The sequence below is a fragment of the Oncorhynchus nerka genome, linkage group LG14 (genome assembly GCF_034236695.1).
Source record: "Oncorhynchus nerka isolate Pitt River linkage group LG14, Oner_Uvic_2.0, whole genome shotgun sequence".
Lineage (NCBI taxonomy): Eukaryota > Metazoa > Chordata > Actinopteri > Salmoniformes > Salmonidae > Oncorhynchus > Oncorhynchus nerka.
The window spans coordinates 22,846,789-22,855,189 of record NC_088409.1 but is presented as its reverse complement, the minus strand read 5'-3'; the positions used below and the strand labels follow the sequence as shown (position 1 = coordinate 22,855,189).

Here is an 8,401-nt window from a genome sequence, read left to right as displayed (position 1 = left end):
CTGTCGCTCTACTATCTCCAACCCCTTATCCCCCCTCCCTGCTCCTCTAACTCCTCTCCCTGTCTCTCTACTATCTCCAACCCCTTATCCTCCCTCCCTGCTCCTCTAACTCCTCTCCCTGTCTCTCTACTATCTCCAACCCCTTATCCCCCTTCCTGCTCCTCTAACTCCTCTCCCTGTCTCTCTACTATCTCCAACCCCTTATCCTCCCTCCCTGCTCCTCTAACTCCTCTCCCTGTCTCTCTACTATCTCCAACACCTTATCCCCCCTCCCTGCTCCTCTAACTCCTCTCCCTGTCTCTCTACTATCTCCAACACCTTATCCCCCCTCCCTGCTCCTCTAACTCCTCTCCCCGTCTCTCTACTATCTCCAACCCCTTATCCCCCTCCCTGCTCCTCTAACTCCTCTCCCCGTCTCTCTACTATCTCCAACCCCTTATCCCCCTCCCTGCTCCTCTAACTCCTCTCCCTGTCTCTCTACTATCTCCAACCCCTTATCCTCCCTCCCTGCTCCTCTAACTCCTCTCCCTGTCTCTCTACTATCTCCAACCCCTTATCCCCTTCCTGCTCCTCTAACTCCTCTCCCTGTCTCTCTACTATCTCCAACCCCCTTATCCTCCCTCCTGCTCCTCTAACTCCTCTCCCCGTCTCTCTACTATCTCAACCCCTTATCCCCCTCCCTGCTCCTCTAACTCCTCTCCCCGTCTCTCTACTATCTCCAACCCCTTATCCCCCCTCCCTGCTCCTCTAACTCCTCTCCCCGTCTCTCTACTATCTCCAACACCTTATCCCCCTCCCTGCTCCTCTAACTCCTCTCCCCGTCTCTCTACTATCTCCAACCCCTTATCCCTGCTCCTCTAACTCCTCTCCCGTCTCTCTACTATCTCCAACCCCTTATCCCTGCTCCTCTAACTCCTCTCCCCGTCTCTCTTCTATCTCCAACCCCTCATCCCCCCTCCCTTCCTCTCTCGTCCTCCAGTCTAACATGAAGAGTATGGAGCGGGAGCTGCATTGCCCGGTGTGTACTGAGATGGTGAAGCAGCCCATCATCCTGCCGTGCCAGCACAGTGTGTGTCTGCTGTGTGCTGCTGAGGTGTTAATCCAGAGAGGATACCCTGCCCCAGACCTCCCCCCAGAGCCCAACTCCCCGGCCGCCTCCCCCAACACACGCTCCCCGCGCGGGGCACGCAGGCCCCCGCCCAAGACCACCGACCGCCTGGACCGTGTCCTCAGACCAGGTGGGTTAGTGTGTGTGTGTGAATGCTGATGTCGATCTCACTTGTGTGCCAGTGCCTACATTTTTTGTCCATTAAAATAACATCAAATTGATCAGAAATACAGTGTAGACATTGTTAATGTTGTAAATGACTATTGTAGCTGGAAACGGCTGATTTTTAGTGGAATATCTACATAGGCGTACAGAGGCCCATTATTAGCAACCATCACCATCACACCCATTATCAGCAACCATCACCATCACACCCATTATCAGCAACCATGTGTTCCAATGGCACGTTGTGTTAGCTAATCCAAGGTTATCATTTTAAAAGGCTAATTGATCATTAGAAAACCCTTTTGCAATTATGTTAATACAGCTGAAAACTGTTGTGCTGATTAAAGATGCAATAAAATTAGCCTTCTTTAGACTAGTTGAGTATCTGGAGCATCAAATCAAATCAAATGTATTTATATAGCCCTTCGTACATCAGCTGATATCTCAAAGTGCTGTACAGAAACCCAGCCTAAAACCCCAAACAGCAAGCAATGCAGGTGTAGAAGCACGGTGGCTAGGAAAAACTCCCTAGAAAGGCCAAAACCTAGGAAGAAACCTAGAGAGGAACCAGGCTATGTGGGGTGGCCAGTCCTCTTCTGGCTGTGCCGGGTGGAGATTATAACAGAACATGGCCAAGATGTTCAAATGTTCATAAATGACCAGCATGGTCAAATAATAATAAGGCAGAACAGTTGAAACTGGAGCAGCAGCACGGCCAGGTGGACTGGGGACAGCAAGGAGTCATCATGTCAGGTAGTCCTGGGGCATGGTCCTAGGGCTCAGGTCCTCCGAGAGAGAGAAAGAAAGAGAGAAGGAGAGAATTAGAGAACGCACACTTAGATTCACACAGGACACCGAATAGGACAGGAGAAGTACTCCAGATATAACAAACTGACCCTAGCATTTGTGGGTTCGATTACAGGCTCATGATGGCCAGAAACAAAGCCCCTTTCTTCTGAAACTCATCAGTCTATTCTTGTTCTGAGAAATGAAGGCTATTCCATGCGAGAAATTGCCAAGACACTGAAGATCTCGTACAACGCTGTGCACTACTCCCTTCACAAAACAGCGCAAACTGTCTCAAACCAGAATAGCAAGAGTTGTGGGAGGCCCCGGTGCACAACTGAGCAAGAGGACAAGTACATTAGAATGTCTAGTTTGAGAAACAGACGCCTCAAGTCCTCAACTGGCAGTTTCATTAAATAGTACCCGCAAAACACCAGTCTCAACGTCAACAGTGAAGAGGCGACTTCTGGATGCGGACCTTCTAGGCAGAGTTGCAAAGAAAAAGCCATATCTCAGACTGGCCAATAAAAAGAAAAGATTAAGATGGGCAAAAGAACACAGACACTGGACAGAGGAACTCTGCCTAGAAGGCCAGCATCCTGGAGTCGCCTCTTCACTGTTGACGTTGAGACTGGTGTTTTGCGGGTACTATTTAATGAAGCTGCCAGTGTCTATACTTTGTACTGGTACTGTATATCAAACAGTTCAGCCAGGTTTCAGAACATCTGCCATGTGAGCGTATTTATTGTCTAAACGTTGATGATGTAACAATAGGAGAGCTCCTCCAGTTCCCTATGAAATGACCCGCTGTAAACAAACAAAACACAACTGACAATTTAAAATAGGTTTTTATTGATTACCATTCTGCATAATGTGCATCCAAGTCTGTACGGTGTTGGTGTGTCTTCGTTGGTTTGGAAATCTATCTGAAATAAACAACACAATTTGGAAGTGTCAATTTTCACTTAGTAATAGCTACAGTTGAAGTCGGAAGTTTACATGCACCTTAGCCAAATAAGTTTGAACTCAGTTTTTCACAATTCATGACATTTAATCCTCGTAAAAATTCCCTGTCTTAGGTCAGTTAGGATCACCACTATATTTTAAGAATGTGAAATGTCAAAATAATAGTAGAGAGAATTATTTATTTCAGCTTTTATTTCATCACATTCCCAGTGGGTCAGAAGTTTACATACAATCAATTAGTATTTGGTATCATTGCCTTTAAATTGTTTAACTTGGGTCAAACGTTTCGGGTATCCTTCCAAAAGCTTATGTAAGTTGGGTGAATTTTGGCCCATTCCCCCTGACAGAGCTGGTGTAACTGAGTCAGGTTTTTAGGCCTCCTTGCTCACACACGCGTTTTCAGTTCTGCCAACACATTTTCTATGGGATTGAGGTCAGGGCTTTGTGATGGCAACTCCAATACCTTGACTTTGTTGTCCTTAAGCTGTTTTGCCACAACTTTCGAAGTTTGCTTGGGGTCATTGCTGTTGTTCTGAGATTGATTTGCACTTTCCGCACCAAAGTACGTTCATCTCTAGGAGACAGAACGCGTCTCCTTCCTGAGCGCTATGACGGCTGCGTGGTCCCATGGTGTTTATAATGGCGTACTATTGTTTGTACAGATGAACGTGGTACCTTCAGGTGTTTGGAAATTGCTCCCAAGGATGAACTAGACTTGTGGAGGTCTACAATTTTTTGTTTTCTGAGGTCTTTGCTGATTTATTTTGATTTTTCAATGATGTCAAGCAAATAGGCACTGAGTTTGAAGGTAGGCCTTGAAATACATCCACAGGTACACCTTCAATTGACTCAAATGATGTCAATGAGCCTATCAGAAGCTTCTAAAGCCATGACATCATTTTCTGGAATTTCCCAAGCTGTTTAAAGGTACAGTCAACTTAGTGTATGTAAACTACTGACCCACTGGAATTGGGATACAGTGAATTATAAGTGAAATAATCTGTCTGGAAACAATTGTTGGAAAAATGACTTGTCATGCACAAAGTAGATGTCCTAACCGACTTGCCAAAACTACAGTTTGTTAACAAGACATTTGTGGAGTGGTTGAAAAACGAGTTTTAATGACTCCAACCTAAATGTATGTAAACTTCAGATTTCAACTGTATGTAGGAGAAAGAGTCGCTCTCGGAACGTTCAACTGCAATGGTCCAACTCTCTATATACACAGAGTTAAACATTAGGAACCCTCTTTTGCCCTCAGAACAGCCTCAATTCAAGGTGTCCAAAGCATTTCACTTGGATGCTGGCTTATGTTGACTCCAATGCTTTCCACTTTTGTGTCAAGTTGGCTGGATGTCCTTTGGGTGATGGACCAGACTTGATACACACAGGAAACTGTTGAGCGTAAAAACCCAGCAACGTTGCAGTTCTTGACACAAACTGGTGCGCCTGACACCTACTACCAGACCCGGTTCAAAGGCACTAAAATCCTTTGTCTTGTTCATGCACCCTCTGGATGGCACACATACACAATCCATGTCTCAGTTGTCTCAAGGATTTACAATCCTTATTTAACCTGTCTCCTCCCCTTCATCTACAATAAGGGATCATAGCTTTCACCTGGATTCACCTGGTCACTCTATGTCAGGGAATGAGCAGGTGTTGTTAATGTTTTGTAGATGCAGTTTATATGACTGGTTCATACATCATAACACTTCAAAGATGTTGAGAGAGAGAGTTAGGGGGCAGTAGTGTGTGTGTGTGTGTGTGTGTGTGTGTGTGTGTGTGTGTGTGTGTGTGTGTGTGTGTGTGTGTGTGTGTGTGTGTGTGTGTGTGTGTGTGTGTGTGTGTGTGTGTGTGTGTGTGTGTGTGTGTGTGTGTGTGTGTGTGTGTGTGTGTGTGTGTGTGTGTGAACTAGCAGGTGTTCTAGGTGTAAAGCAGCAGTTTCTGTCTGTGTCAGCATGTAGTGTGCAGTGCAGTCAGGGGATAGAACAGTATGACTCTAGTTCTATCAAACTGTGATGGAACTATCACACTCATACTGATTACTTTCTGTCTCACGCTGTCTCCTCTCTCCCTCTCCAAACTTACCCCCTCCTCCCCCCACCTCTTAGGTTTTGGGACGTACCCCGTGCGTCGTCGTAAGGACATGTCTCCTGCCCCCATGCTGTTCCCCTGTCCGTCCTGTCACAAGGAGGTGGAGCTGGGGGAGAGAGGACTGACCAATTGCCTCAGGAATCTCACATTGGAACGCATTGTAGAGAGGTACAAACACACACACACATACACACACACACACAGACAGACACAGACAGACAGACAGACAGACAGACAGACAGACAGACAGACAGACATACAGACAGACAGACAGACAGACAGACAGACAGACAGACAGACAGACAGACAGACAGACAGACAGACAGACAGACAGACAGACAGACAGACAGACAGACAGACAGACAGACAGACACGTAGAGAGAGTTGCTTACTTACAGAGGAATGTAGGTTCTGAACCAATCCTGCAGGAAATAAAGATAAGCACAGAAAGAAGGAAAAGTCAATAGTGCTTTATAAATGGGACAGAAAATCATTGATTTTGGTACGGGGAGAACCCCCCCTCTCCTTAAGCAGGGCCTAACCAGCTGAGTGTGTGGGAACTGGGAAGCTGAGGTGAGTTTATAATTCACACAAACGTTAAATGGACTTTCTGAACAACAAGTTGAGGTTCTGAACGCTTCGAGAGACAAACACATAGACATTGTGATTCTCATAAATAGCCTCCTTTCCTTGTTTCCTTTCCTTCATTAGTAGTGATCTGAAAGAGAGGAAGAGAGGAGGCCTTTGTAGACTACTGAGATTCACATAGAGAATGGAAGAGAGATTTGGGAGAGGTATAGGGAGAGAGTGGAAAATAATTGGGATGAGAGAGAGAGAGAGAGAGAGAGAGAGAGGGAGAGAGATATAATATCCATTGTTTGAGATGCAGCAGTTTCAGAGGAGTTTGCTGCAGCTGTTCTCTCTCCCCTGGAGGCTGGGTTGTCTCTGTCGGTAAAGACTGGGCTTGTTGAGAGTCCATAGCTCACTGGAAGTATAAACAGTGCAGTCTGCAGGAACACAGAACACAGCTGAAGGATCCAGGTCAGGAAGTTGGATAACATTTAAAAAAGCATACTTCTGAAGGCAGAGCAGAACAGGACAGAACAGAACAGACCGTACAGTGGCACATTTAGCTCATACCCCCTCTCCTTCTCACCTCTCATACCCCCTCTGCTTCTCACCTCTCATACCCCCTCTCCTTCTCACCTCTCATACCCCCTCTCCTTCTCACCTCTCATACCCCCTCTGCTTCTCACCTCTCATATCCCCTCTCCTTCTCACCTCTCATACCCCCTCTCCTTCTCACCTCTCATACCCCTCTCCTTCTCACCTCTCATACCCTCTCACCTCTCATACCCCCTCTCCTTCTCACCTCTCATACCCTCTCACCTCTCATACCCCCTCTCCTTCTCACCTCTCATACCCTCTCACCTCTCATACCCCTCTCCTTCTCACCTCTCATACCCCCTCTGCTTCTCACTTCTCATACCCTCTCACCTCTCATACCCCCTCTCCTTCTCACCTCTCATACCCTCTCACCTCTCATACCCCTCTCCTTCTCACCTCTCATACCCTCTCACCTCTCATACCCCCTCTCCTTCTCACCTCTCATACCCCCCTCTCCTTCTCACCTCTCATACCCCCTCTCCTTCTCACCTCTCATACCCCCTCTGCTTCTCACTTCTCATACCCCTCTCCTTCCCACCTCTCATACCCCCTCTCCTTCTCACCTCTCATACCCACTCTCCTTCTCTCCTTATCACCTCTCATACCCCCTCTCCTTCTCACCTCTCACACCCCTCTCCTTCTCACCTCTCATGCCCCCTCTCCTTCTCACCTCTCATACCCCCTCTCATTCTCTCCTTCTCTCCTTCTCACCTCTCATACCCCCTCTCCTTCCCACCTCTCATACCCCCTCTCCTTCTCACCTCTCATACCCACTCTCCTTCTCTCCTTCTCACCTCTCATTCTCCTTCTCACCTCTCACACCCCCTCTCCTTCTCACCTCTCACACCCCCTCTCCTTCTCACCTCTCATACCCCCTCTCCTTCTCACCTCTCATACCCCCTCTGCTTCTCCTCTCATACCCCCTCTCCTTCCCACCTCTCATACCCCCTCTCCTTCTCACCTCTCATACCCCCTCTCCTTCTCACCTCTCATACCCCTCTCCTTCTCTCCTTCTCACCTCTCATACCCCCTCTCCTTCTCACCTCTCACACCCCTCTCCTTCTCACCTCTCATACCCCCTCTCCTTCTCTCCTTCTCTCCTTCTCACCTCTCATACTCCCTCTCCTTCTCACCTCTCATACCTCCTCTCCTTCTCACCTCTCACACCCCCTCTCCTTCTCACACCCCCCTTTCCTTCTCACCTCTCATACCCCTCTCCTTCTCATCTCTCATGCCCCCTCTCCTTCTCACACCCCTCTCTTTCTCACCTCTCATACCCCTCTCCTTCTCACCTCTCATACAACCTCTGCTTCACACTTCTCATACCCCCTCTCCTTCTCACCTCTCTAACCCCCTCTCCTTCTCACCCCCCCCTCTCCTTCTCACCTCTCTAACCCCCTCTCTTTCTCACCTCTCATACCCCCTCTCATTCTCATACCCCCTCTCCTGCTCTCCTTCTCACCTCTCATACCCCCTCTCCTTCTCACCTCTCACCCCCTCTCCTTCTCATCTCTCATACCCCTCTCCTTCTCACACCCCCTCTCTTTCTCACCTCTCATACCCCCTCTCCTTCTCACCTCTCATACCCCCTCTCCTTCTCACCTCTCATACCCCTCTCCTTCTCACCTCTCATACCCCCCTCTCCTTCTCACCTCTCATACCCCCTCTGCTTCTCACTTCTCATACCCCCTCTCCTTCTCACCTCTCATACCCCCTCTCCTTCTCACCTCTCTAACCCCTCTCTTTCTCACCCCCTCTCCTTCTCACCTCTCTAACCCCCTCTCTTTCTCACCTCTCATACCCCCTCTCCTTCTCATACCCCTCTCCTTCTCTCCTCACCTCTCATACCCCCTCTCCTTCTTTCCTTCTCACCTCTCACACCCCCTCTCCTTCTCATCTCTCATACCCCCTCTCCTTCTCACACCCCCTCTCTTTCTCACCTCTCATAGCCCCTCTCCTTCTCACCTCTCATACCCCCCCCTCTCCTTCTCACCTTTCACACCTCTCACCTCTCATACCCCTCTCCTTCTCACCTCTCATACCCCCTCTGCTTCTCACTTCTCATACCCCCCCTCTCCTTCTCACCTCTCATACCCCCTCTCCTTCTCACCT

General features: G+C 48.4%; 1 pseudogene; it reads left to right on the top strand.

Moving 5' to 3' along the window:
• Positions 1 to 796: 796 nt before the first annotated feature.
• Positions 797 to 8,401, top strand: part of LOC115125393 (tripartite motif-containing protein 46-like) — a 27,817-nt pseudogene continuing 20,212 nt past the window's right edge.